The sequence below is a fragment of the Haliotis rubra genome, unplaced genomic scaffold (genome assembly GCF_003918875.1).
Source record: "Haliotis rubra isolate DU_JTF1 unplaced genomic scaffold, ASM391887v1 Scf174, whole genome shotgun sequence".
NCBI classification, from domain to species: domain Eukaryota; kingdom Metazoa; phylum Mollusca; class Gastropoda; order Lepetellida; family Haliotidae; genus Haliotis; species Haliotis rubra.
The window spans coordinates 689,327-697,371 of record NW_025765714.1 but is presented as its reverse complement, the minus strand read 5'-3'; the positions used below and the strand labels follow the sequence as shown (position 1 = coordinate 697,371).

General features: G+C 39.0%; 1 protein-coding gene across 1 annotated transcript in view; it reads right to left on the bottom strand.

Annotated features, from left to right (window-relative positions):
• The window catches only part of LOC124272894 (homeobox protein Meis1-like), a 109,787-nt gene extending 103,650 nt beyond the window's left edge, over positions 1 to 6,137 (bottom strand). Inside the window, exon 1 of the mRNA XM_046708117.1 lies at positions 5,831 to 6,137. The gene's annotated coding sequence lies outside the window, so the exon portion shown is untranslated. The remainder of the gene's footprint in view (positions 1 to 5,830) is intronic.
• Between the last annotated feature and the right edge of the window lie 1,908 nt (positions 6,138 to 8,045).

Genomic DNA, 8,045 nt, shown 5'->3' with positions numbered 1-8,045 from the left:
TCACGTAGGTTGGCGCTGTATGTAGCACGGGTTATAGAATATACATCGAAATATGAGATCACCGACATGAAGTTTATATCTGAATCAGTCTTTCCCACACATCTTTGCCCGCGTAACAATCCATGCTAGAAGACGTAGAGCATTTCAATGTCAGAGAAATAAACAAGCTGTCTGTGACCATCACACACTGTGAGAAACAGACGAGACAGCCACATACCTGACAGCGACCTGTCATCACAGTTTTCAAGCTGGGCCAGTCGCTGACCACACCACCCACCACATCACATCTCGCTCACAAAAAAAGAAGTTATCCTCGATAGTGACGGACTATCTAGATAATATATACCTTAAGACAATTAGTGAGATGTGTAGTTTTGTTACTGATACACTTTGTTTGAATGACAAGGATAAGTGACATGTTCTATTACACTCCGACCCCTCTACCAAGTGTTTTGTTCGTGTATTTTAAACACCGGACTTTTCCCCTTCTCTATCAAATACTAAACATTGTAAGGTCACGAATAAGGATCCCAGACATTCTTTACTCAATATATCGGATAAACATACTGAGTTGTATTTGCTTTGCTGGTCCCAGTAGAATGAAAGTGTCACGCATCCCCTTGGCCTAATCTGGAGAATACTTTTTCCATCATTCGTCCACCCTTAACTTGTCTCTTCTGTCAGTCTTCCTTCATTTCCTTTATTGGCCCGAGACAGGCTGAAGATTCAGGCCAACTCCTCCTTCCGATGAGTCAATGTTTTACATCTCGACACTGCGCAAACTATAGCGTGCGTACGCACGTTCGCAAACATTCCTGACTTAGTCTTGCGCACGTGAAAATTACTAGAACAAGGGACTTTCGACATATCAAGTGTTTTGAAGATGATTTTATTCGTTTAATAGGGGAGTGAGAGTATTTAGCGCTTGTTTCTCCCGGCAAGTGTTGTGTCGCGACTTCGAGATGTCTAAGAGGTGGCCCCTCAATTTCGTAACCTCTTCATTTGACAAGCTTTCATTCGTAACAATCTGACTCGTAATGAAACCTTTGATGGATAGGCCGAGCAAATTGAATATTACAGCACTGCCGTGAAAATGATACGAGTCGAGGGGGGCTGCTCCCGACGGTCCGAAATAAAAGATTTTAATTTTTGACAGTTTGTAAACGCTAAAAGTTTCACTGTAAAATAAGCCGGGGTAAATTCTAACGGTACCTCGTTCCTCTTGAATTAATCATATTTGCCTTGGTGGGAGCTTCCCGTGTCACAAATGTCACATCAAAAGTTTGTCAAAATTGATTATGAAATTTGACAAACATACCAAGTTGGCTATTGTCCCCCTTACTCCCACTCTGTCACTCAAATCAGACTCAAGTCGCATTGTCCAAGCCAGTCAGTGTCACTTATCTTTCGTCACAAGTCTCACTTGGAATTAATAGCCCACTGCCCACTGAAATTCACTTTTTTCAAAAAAACATTTCAGGGAACTTCTTTGTTCAGGAAAATTCGGTTCTACCCATGTATTGAATAATAACAGCATCCTGACCCCTGAAGTTGTTCTATTGCAACACAAAACAACAACATGAAATATAGTACATTAGCTCTTTGTTCGTATTACTGTGACAATATATGTTATGTTTTTCCGCAAATGTTTTGTTTGGCCTGTTTCGTTTGATGATTATATTAACAGTAAATTAATTTCAAATATATTCTCATTAAACAGGAGAGTAGATCAGAAGCTTGCCTAATTCAGAATACATTTGAATACACTGATTAAATGCGTTGCCTGCATGTTTACAGTGCGGGACAATTCGATCGATTTCAGTAGTTCATGAAATTTACATCAGTTCACTGTGCTATTCTTTCTCTTCCGCTTATCAAATTACCACCATAACATTCGGAATAAATGAATTTATGTTTTAATCATCACCGATCACGCACCAGTCGTAACAGCGAAGCATGAGATGTCAATTTCACGAATACCTACACTTTCATAATCACTTATTGCCACTCGATATGTGGTTGTTGATTTCAACTGCTATTGACGATGAAGATTCTCCATTAATCGCTGATCTGTCAGGCGACACAGCTTTTGTATCCACCCATTTCTGCAAGAGCGATTCATTGATCGACTGCATGATGATATAGACACCATTCAGGGGAGAAATGTACATTGCAGGTGAAATGCATTACCGCCAGATAGCCAGGTTGTTGTCGATTTCACAGGCCTGTCAATTAGGACATACTCGTTGGCAAGTTAATGTCTACCTACTTGCTGTGTTTATTTTGTTTTCCCGCCCTGCTAGTTTCAATTTGTTGACATTACGGTATATTATGAAATTGATTACTGATGCAAAGTGATGTAAGTGGCACGGGCTCGCCGATGTCAGTTTCGGAGCAGGGTTTACAAGAGTATGTCAAATTGTTTATTCTGGCAGGAGGTTGTATGTGTCCATGTTATTGGGGAAAAGTACCACTTTACCAGACAAATAATCATAGTCGTGTGTGTTATGATCAACTACGTTTTTTATACATAAACTACGGTGTCTTACTTGTTTCTTCCCTCTTACATAAAAAACAACATGCATTTATACCTGCTAAGATAGCTGGTTTCAATAATCTTTATCAGTATATTTTCCTAAACGTATAAACACATAATTATTTATAAGAATTGTTATTACAAAAAGCATCATTTTAATCACATTGCCATTTCAGTTAGCCTAGTTTTGTCTTTACCTTAGTCTATAAAGCAACTCTAATTTCACTTTAATATATAAAAAAAGATTGATGAAGTACTTGTCATGAACAATACAACATGAAATATGTGTTAAAAGCCGTTATAAACTTATATTTCTCCAGGCTTGATAACGTCGTCCAACTTGTCCACATCTTCAGAGTAAATTATTTCTGGCAATCACTTCGCTGATGTCTATTTAAAAGTTTGGGTGTTTTGAAATGATGCGCAAAATTTGGTTCGACGCCTCACTAACTTCTCATTTAAATGTTCATACTAAGAAAATATTTTTTACACCAGCTTTTTCTGTGCCATTGTGGGGAATACATAAAACACGCGTTTCGCGTCTACAGAACCTGTGGTGTTGAAATTGACATTCGTCATGACGAGCAAGTCCTGCAGTGAAATCACTTCCAGGAAATTTACAACTGAGTGTAGGTGGGTGGAGCCGGCATTGTTAAGCACGAGCTAATGACCCAGGCAGCCCGAGCGACATCAGTGCCGGACAAGCTACGTTGTCGATGTTGTGTATCGTCCAAGCAGCCGCTTGTATATTTCATCCGCGTGCACGCCCCAACTTAATGGCTGGGTCACTTCAGTTATACGATAAACAATGGGTCTGTTTTCTAGAGCTTTGTAAACAACGTTGACTGATCAACATACATAGAACTTGTATTAGTGTACGAGACGATATGGAGCCGAGAACGCTGCTCTGAAATGTCGTGGAATAATTTAGGGAAGCTGATTGAAAGGTACAACTACTACATCCCAAATTGAAATTTACATGTGTCACTTTCTCAATTCATTATACCAAGAAACTTTCATTTCCCATTGTTGACATAACTGGTATGATGTACATTTCAGTTTCAACATGGACGTTTACTGGCAGTGTTCGTAGTTAATACGTACCATTAGTTTGTCACGTTGGGTATTAAGAATGTATATGTCAAATTGGATATTCAACAATGACTGTTTGATGCAAAAATACAATTCCATCCTTCAATATCACATTTAGTATTAAATCATTTAACAATAGAATGTGATAGAATGTTGAGTAAACATAGTATTATATAGACGTGTTGACAGACATTCGGTGTATTGTGTCTCGTTTTATATGGTACGCTGTTAAAAGTTAGCAACATATGGAGATAGGTCTAGAAATAAATCCTAACCTAAAGCTATTACAACCATTGCAGTCTGATGCATTTAATATAGGCTGTGCAATTACACTGACTATTAAACCGGATAGTTTTGAATTACATATTGATACAAGTGTTTTCAGTGACGGGAGAGCCAGATGCTTATATTTTGCGTGGCTCAATTCTAAAATTGGTGATTTCAAAATTGTTCGTGTGTCAAGATAATAGTATTTCTATATTTAATAATTTGATTAGTAATATCTGATATATAATAGGAAGATATCGTTATGATAAGATATAACGGTATATTTTGAAATATTCAAGATATCGATTTGAATAATGGAACTCATGAAAACATGTTAATGTCGGGCGAGACACAGAATATATCTGTATAGCTACCTTACATACTCTGTCATTTCATATTGCATTTCTGTTTATCCTTTATATACTCATGCCAATAATGGTTGTCACCCCCTTCAATTTTTTTTAATTGGAGAGGTGTGTGTGTGTGTGTGGGGGGTTAGGGGAGGGTGTGACAACCATTATTGGCATGAGTATACTAATTTGAATGAATGCATCCGCATTACCCCTCCCCATATTATCTACACATACATAAATAACCGTAGATATAATTGTTTATATCTACATGTACAATTGATTCATTTATCAGCATTCGTGAAATACATACTCGTTAGAGAGGAATTACAGAATAATGATTCGAAAGTTTACTCTTTTGAAGATTAAAATAGGCTACAGCAAAAGAATGAAATAAAAAAATAATAATATTTCACTCTAAAGTTTAATTTCTTTGTCTCACACGCAAAAACGCTCATTATTTGATTCTGTGATATGGTTGAAGTTTCTATGTACCACCTCCCGTTATTTCCACCACATGGCTTCATGGCACTCACTGTGCTGTACTGCTAGAATATAACTAGCAATAAACATGGGAACCTTACCTTAACGAGCTACCTGCTATTTTACAAGAAAAATCGTAACACGACTGATAATTATTCTGATTCTTGTTTTAATACACACACACACACACACATTATGTATATAATAGTATATTGCCATTATATATATAAATCATCAATTATATTATCATCAAAAGTTTCCTTTTCACCTTCCGGATGTATAATCGAACCGTCACCTGAACACCTGTCAATCGCAAAAATATACATGTAAACGTGAAATCCACACTATGTAAAACTTTGATAGCTGGCCCTGGCTAACTTTTGTGTTTTTAGGTGTTAATTTCCAAGCAAGTAACCAGTGCTAGTTTATATAAAGCGTCGAACGCTCTTCATATCTGAATGTATACAAAATCTCCAGATATTGTTGATTGTGAGATCGACAAGATTGGAATTTCGATCGTTTGAAGTAAACAAATCTTACTATTGTTTGTGCCGAAGCCGGTGTTGTTTAGTGTCGGGCGTAATTGGCAACGCGGACATGGCGGCGATCGTCTGCTACTGAGCAGACGAAACGAAGAATTTCCCGCGCTTGTAGCTGTATCGCCGGCAGGAAGCTACTCTCGCGGCAGATCCCTTGGTGAAAGATTGCTCTCTATGTGAATCACTGCTCCTCAAAGATTCGAGTGAAGCTTGGAGATTGTTTGAATTAAAAGTTAACATCGGTATTTCCTAGCTTTTTGATGTATGGTGCAAGTTTACATTCGATAAGTTGTCCGGAGCTGATGCGCCACCGACTTAAACATACACACGCGTGGCTTCGAGCAATCCATAAAACGATTTTCTTAAAATGTTTACAGAATTTCGCGGCTATCCAAGTAGCTTATCGTTCTATCACATCCAAACGCTTTCATCGGATCCTTTCAGAACATCCCAGAAACCCCTGGAACCTCAGATTTCAATTACCCGAGTTGAGAAATAATGACATTTCACATTAGAAGAGATTCCCTGTGTTATATTAGCTCCGCATTAATCTCGCTGCTTACCTTCAGACCGTAAATCCGTTTCCACAGACCCGTGTGTGTTTTACAGGGTATTGGTTTATGGTATTCCGTGGGATGGGCTATGTGAACTTACTCCAAGTTTTAGTAACTTTAGTAAAGTACTCCACAATCGATAAGTTCCACTATCGTTTCAGCACTAACACAGCTAGCGTCAGCCGGGTTCTCTCTGAACGCGCCACGGCGCTTATGCGAGATTCCGCGATAGGTTTCGTGGCTAAAACCTAGGGTTCCAAATTCCAGTTGCGATTAGGGACAATAAATTTTCGCCCGTCTGTCACAATGTGATGCGTTCAGGGATATGAGCAAAGCCCGGGGTACGTGGAGACTTTCTTACGGTGAGGACCTCTATCTGGGGTCAAGGTCATATTTAGATGATGAGGTCACTCAAACCGTTAAGAGGATTAATTGATGACAGTCTACCGGTGGCATCATAGAGTAAGTTTCAAACTGAGACAAAGATCGTTTACATTGTGGTGATTAGTCGAGCTCACCCCGTGACAATGCGCCCCCATCCCGGGAGGTCAGGAATCGTGTCCTCACCCCAACAGTCTTTCACCTTGCCCAGCTAAACAAGCATCTGTTGAGTACCGAAAACAATATGAGACTGGTGGTAGGTGTCAGAACTAAAGGGGAAGGGGGAGACGAATGCTCGGAAGTATCGTTTTTCGCTGTAACTTCTCCATCCACCATCTTTCATTAAACCGTCTATTTTCACGCAGGAAAATCTCGTTTGTTGCACTGATTTCTTTGTTCGCCAGTAGCTTCCGAAATAAGAAGGAAGGGTATCCCAACTGGCATCAGTGAGGTATTTTCTGCCCCTGTTTGTGGTTCGGTCCAGCTGGCATAATACATGCAGCAATATAACACTGTGTTACACTATTTCAGTCGCTAACAAAAATCACTTTACAGAGATGTACCCCGAGATTTCAAGAGGCCTTGTTAACGAACTGTCTCTAACGGCTGGACGTGTTTTAAACCTCCATTACTTTTTAAGCTTATGTAAAACTGTCTGAATCAGTACCTGTATGATAACACCACGTGTCAGGCTGACGTAAGGGGAATATGTCATGTTTTATGTTCGTTTCATGTACAATTTGAACACAAGTGGAGATCATCCCGGGATGTAGAGTACATGATAATTAAGCAGCCATCTTCAATGTAAGCCTTGATGTAACATGTTGTTGAGAATTGAAGAAAAAAGAACACGTCAAAACGAATGAAACCGATGGACCCATGTATATTTTAGACTATCTCAAATTGAAACTGGATTGTGCTAATATATTAATCAGCTACACTTCCATCACATTTAAGTATTAAATCAATTATCAAACTACGTGTTTATCGGCAAAACGGTACAGAACTGAAGGCTAATGTTTGCAGTCTTACTGAACCAGTAAAAGCCGCAACGCCCACTGTCATATCATAATGAAAATAAACGTTCCGTATACAGCATATACCTCATGATCATCAACATACAAAGAAACATTTTCAGGAGCCACTCCGTGCGTCATCCAACGCTATAAGAACAAAGCTGATGCTCGACGTCACGTGACGTAATTAGATACTGTTTAATTGCCTTTGTTTACATGTCACACCGATGTATAATGGTTTAATAAAGAGATTCCGATGCATTTACCATCAAGGAATACCCCTGGGTATTTCGTAACCTTCCATCCCAACTCTCCTGTGCAGGGCCCGTGACGTTAGTGGCCCTCTGACGTTAATTAGTCGACGGTAATTAGGTGGCCGTGACGCTTTGGCCACTGGCGTTGTTTATTGTTTGTGTCAGCGGCATCAGTTCTTCGGGGCATTTTGTTGTTATTTGTTTGAGCATTGTTGGGATAATTAGTATACTGAGAAACTTAAGTGTTATTTACATGGCCGTAACTGTTGCTGATTAACTATTTGTTTGTTTCATGATCCGTGAAGTTGTTACACCCCGTGTCTATGAGCCTTGCCTCTTGGCGATACGACCAACTTGTAGAATTGTACAATTTTCGTTACTGGTCTTTGTTATTGACAAGTGTAAATATCACTGATGATTTGTTTCATGTTTTCTCCCTTCACATTATGAATATTGATTAGCAGTGTTTCTCACTGAATATTATTTATAATGCTATGTTTTATATTGGTACTGTTTTTAACAGAAAGATGTACCTTTTCATTCTGATATCTGGGTATGTCAGAGATTTCGTAC